We start from the raw sequence: 4,699 nt of genomic DNA on the forward strand, positions 1-4,699 counted from the left end.
TTTTTTTATTTTATTTCTTTAAGCTTTTAACTCTTTATCTGCTCAAATTAGTGTTGATAGTCGTTAGGGATGGGTATCGCTCACCTTTGAATCGATACGATACCCTTTTCGATACCATTTTCGATACTTTTTATTTAAGTTTGAGGTGATGATGATGATCACACAGTGTGGTGGAGCGGAGAGTATAGACGTTGGATAATCATCATAATAATAAACATTATAGGCTATTGTCAGCTATTTTCCACAGTAACGAGTGTAGCCTACTAAAGCAGTCATTAAACTCTCAGTAGCCCAACTGTTACAGAAGCGACCGGCCAGGGGTGCGTTCCAGAGTATTGAAACGAGGTATCGTTCGTTTTTACGTGAACCGATACCCGATAGTATCGACGTCATGCAATGGATACCGTTAAAAGTATCGCAGACGATACCCATCCCTAATAGTCGTTTGCCTTTAATTCCATTTAGTTTTGATCATCTGACAAATGCTTTAGTTGAAGATTTCATTCCACATAACATTCATTTGGTTTTGGTTTGGCGGTGCCTTGATGGCGTCTTAATGGCAGATTTGACACATGGTTGCATTGCTAAAAATCTACAAGCTGTGATGCGTGGAGAGCTTGTAGATCTGCCATTTTCAGAGCGCAACACCCGATCGCAAAAAGAGCCACTGACGGTAATCTCTCAAGACGGATTCTCTGCAACAAAACAGAGGGTGCAGTTTACTATAGCTGTGCTTTCCAGCAGTCAGTCAGTCAGCCTCATGGAATGCATCTAATTACATTCCTGTCGGTACCGTGCCTTTAAGAACAGGACATATTCAATGTACTGAGTCATGAAATCATCTTGGTACCGCGCCTTTAAGAACATATTTAATGTGGTGAGTCATTCATTCACTATGGTACCATGCCTTTAATTCATTGACCCTTTAAAGCAGTGTGCCTTTAAGAACAGGACATATTCAATGTACTGAGTCATGAAATCATCTTGGTACCGCGCCTTTAAGAACATATTTAATGTGGTGAGTCATTCATTCACTATGGTACCATGCCTTTAATTCATTGACCCTTTAAAGCAGTGTGCCTTTAAGAAGAGGACATATTCTATGTACTGAGTCATGAAATCATCTTGGTACCGCGCCTTTAAGAACACATTTAATGTGGTGAGTCATTCATTCACTATGGTACCATGCCTTTAATTCATTGACCCTTTAAAGCAGTGTGCCTTTAAGAAGAGGACATATTCAGTGTACTGAGTCATACAATCATCTTGGTACCGCGCCTTTAAGAACACATTTAATGTGGTGAGTCATTCATTCACTATGGTACCATGCCTTTAATTCATTGACCCTTTAAAGCAGTGTTTCTCAACCTTTTCTCTGCATGGGCACACTTTTCATGTCCCAAGAATCCATGGACACAAAAACATAATACGGGGGTGGAAACCTCGTATCTCCAAGTTTCTTCGCAAAGTAAAGCCCTGCTTCATACAAGGCTGTCACACAACAGTAGTGAAAACAGCAGATCTGCAAGCACACAACGCAGATCTGCAAGCACACAACGCAGATCTGCAAGCACAAAACGCCTCGCGGTGCGAGGTGTTTTGTTCTTGTAGATCTGCTGTTTTCACTGCTGTTGTGCGACGGCCTTGTATGATGAAGCAGGGCTTTACTTTACGTACACATTTGAAACTTGGAGAAACACTGACATAGTCGGATTAAAGTGAAAATGGGCCCTGTGCACAAAATCACCAAATATGAAGTTTAAGACGAACGAGTGTGTTTAAAGGAGTAGTTCACCCCCAAAATGACTTTTTTTCCCTCTGTTGATTACTCATGCCATGGAGACTTGAGTTCAATGATATTTTTTTGTATTTGTCGCATTCCTAAGACAAAAATGTGATTTCTTGTAAATTTACCCCCATTGATTCTGGATGGAAACCCAAATGCATGGCCCTGGGAGGGGACAAAAGCTCAGAGTCAGAATCAATGGGGGTAAAAAGGACTTGACCCTTGACCCTAAATGTACCCCCATTCATTCTAAACCAAATGCATTTGGGTCCCCATCCTGAATCAATGGGGGTAAATTTACTTTAATCACATGTTTTGTCTTTTTTTTTTGTGTCTGGAATGCGACAAATACAAAAACATTATCATTGAACTCAAGTCTCCATGGTGTGAGTAATCAATAGAAAAAAAGTAAGACTGGGACTTTAACTGATTAATTGCGATTAATTAATTACAGAAAATTAACGTGATTAAAAAAATTAACGCATTTTAACCGAACTTAGTTTTTGCACCACAGAACCTTCCGTTTCAGGCATACCGATCATAGCGATGCACCAACCAAGAAGAGACAACAAACGCAAAGGGAGAAGTAGCCGATCAGAGCGCTTTGCTTGGCCCAGTGGATGAGAAATTTAGATCTAAAAAACTCACTTGTTGATTCGCTCGTACGACAAAATGTGTTTTACTTGAAAAAAAATGCTGCGATTAAAATTTGATTAATTGCGATTAATTTATCACAGAGCCTGTAATTAATTAGATTAAAAATTGCAATCGCATCCCAGCCCTAAAAAAATAGTCATTTTGGGATTGAACTACTCCTTTAACCCAGGTCCGTTGTTTTTTCTTGTCAAATGGCTTTAATAGAAGCTGGAAGTTTGTTTTCAGGTGGCAGTGCCACGTGCACGTGCCATAGTCTAATGTCTCTTTAGGGTCTTGGGCTAAAAGGGTTTCGTACAGTAGGCCAGTTGTTTCTCAACCTTTTTCCTGCATGGGCACACTTTTCATGTCCCAAGAATCCATGGGCACACCAACATAATACAGGGTTGTAAATATCGTCACTGTCGGGAAGAAACCTTGTATCTCCAAGTTTCAAATGTGTACGTTTCTTAGTGAAGCAAAGCCCTGCTTCATCATGCAAGGCCGTCGCACAACAGTAGTGAAAACAGCAGATCTACAAGCACCGCGAGGTGTTGTGTGCTTGTAGATCGGCTGTTTTCACTAGTTTTAAATCATTTTTAAAATGATAAATACTATACTGGCTTTCAAGCAGTTTCAAGGGGCACACTTGACCCTTCTCAGGGGCACACCAAAGGTCCCCTGGCACAGTGGTTGAGAAACACTGGTCTAATGTCTCTTTTGGGTCTTGGGCTGAAAAGGTTTTGTACAGTAGGCTACTGGTGCAGAGAGACAGACTGACTCACGGTTTGTCATCCTTTAATAAGCTTCCACATCCTGACCTGTGTGTGTGTGTGTGTGTGTGTGTGTGTGCGCGCGTGTGTGCGTGCGTGCGTGTGTGGTGTGGATGTGCTTGTTGTACACATGATGGAGTGAGTCAACCTGAATCAGTTTACCGGTGGGGAAAAGAGAGAAAGCATTCTTCAGTCCCTTCAGTTCATCCAAACCAACCAACAGCTCATGTATTATTATTGAAACCAACACTGTTTAACCACATCCTGCTCCTGCACGGAGACCAACTGGCATGTTTAGTGTCGCGTTGCAATACATTTATACTAGGGCTGGGAAGCGATTAAAACAATGTATCGAATTAATTACAGACTGTGTAATTAATTAATCGCATTTTAAAGGACAACTTTAGTTTTTTACAACAAGGGTTCATATTTTAGATTGTAATTAAAGAATATAAAAGATGAGTGTTAAAATGATTTCATTTACTTCTTTCTATTGTTTTAGAGATTCTTATTTCAGTGGTTGGGGAAATGCGTACAAGTGGCTAAATATGTAATTTTACACAGAATAAGCCCATTCCCAAGATACAACGCAACCTTTCATGGTTGGATGTGACTTATGGGGGCTAGAAGTGTTACTGTAAATAGGAATATAGAAACTGCTGGCTTATTGTGTCAAAAAATACATATTTAGCCACTTGTACGCATGCCCCCATGCGTACGCATGCCCCACATTTTAGCGCAGTAAACATGATAAAACAATAGAACGAAGCAAATGAAAACATTTTAACCCTCACTTTTTCTTTTCTCTAATTACAATCTAAAATATGAACCCTTGATGTAAAAAAACAAAGTTGTCCTTTAATCGCATATTAATATTTGACCCGAGAAGTCTTTTTTTTTTTTTTGTACGAGTGAATCAATGAGTGAGTTTTTTAAATCTAAATTTCGCATCCACTGGGCCAAGCAAAGCGCTCTGATCGGCTGCTTCTCCCTTTGCGTTTGTTGTCTCTTCTTGGTTGGTGCATCGCTATGATCGGTATGCCCGAAACTGAAGGTTCTGTGGTGCAAAAACTAAGTGTGATTAAAATGCGTAATTGTTTTTTATCGCGTTAATTTTCTGTAATTAATTAATCACAATTAATCAGTTAAAGCCCAAGCACCTAATTTATACGTATTAAATTACATTTTGTGGCTGAAATGTCTAAAGGGGCCTTTTGTTGAACATATCAAAAATAGCAGATCTCCCAAGCTCACAACGCGTTGCACTGCAACGCGTTGTGAGCTTGGAGGTCGGCTTTTTTGAGTGCTTGATACCACACTGAACTAAGCATAATCAAGTCAATAATGGAGAGGGCAATTCTTTCAACATAAGATGCTGCATTCAAGTTCAGGAGAGTTTGGACAAGGCAATTCTCTTGATTGCCGCTTTCAGGTATGGCACGGAAAGAGGGCACATTTGCATTTCTCTCAGCATATAGTAAAAACTGCATTCATGGTCTGGAGAGGG

The sequence above is a fragment of the Nannobrachium achirus genome (assembly GCF_963921795.1).
Source record: "Nannobrachium achirus genome assembly, chromosome: 9".
Lineage (NCBI taxonomy): Eukaryota > Metazoa > Chordata > Actinopteri > Myctophiformes > Myctophidae > Nannobrachium > Nannobrachium achirus.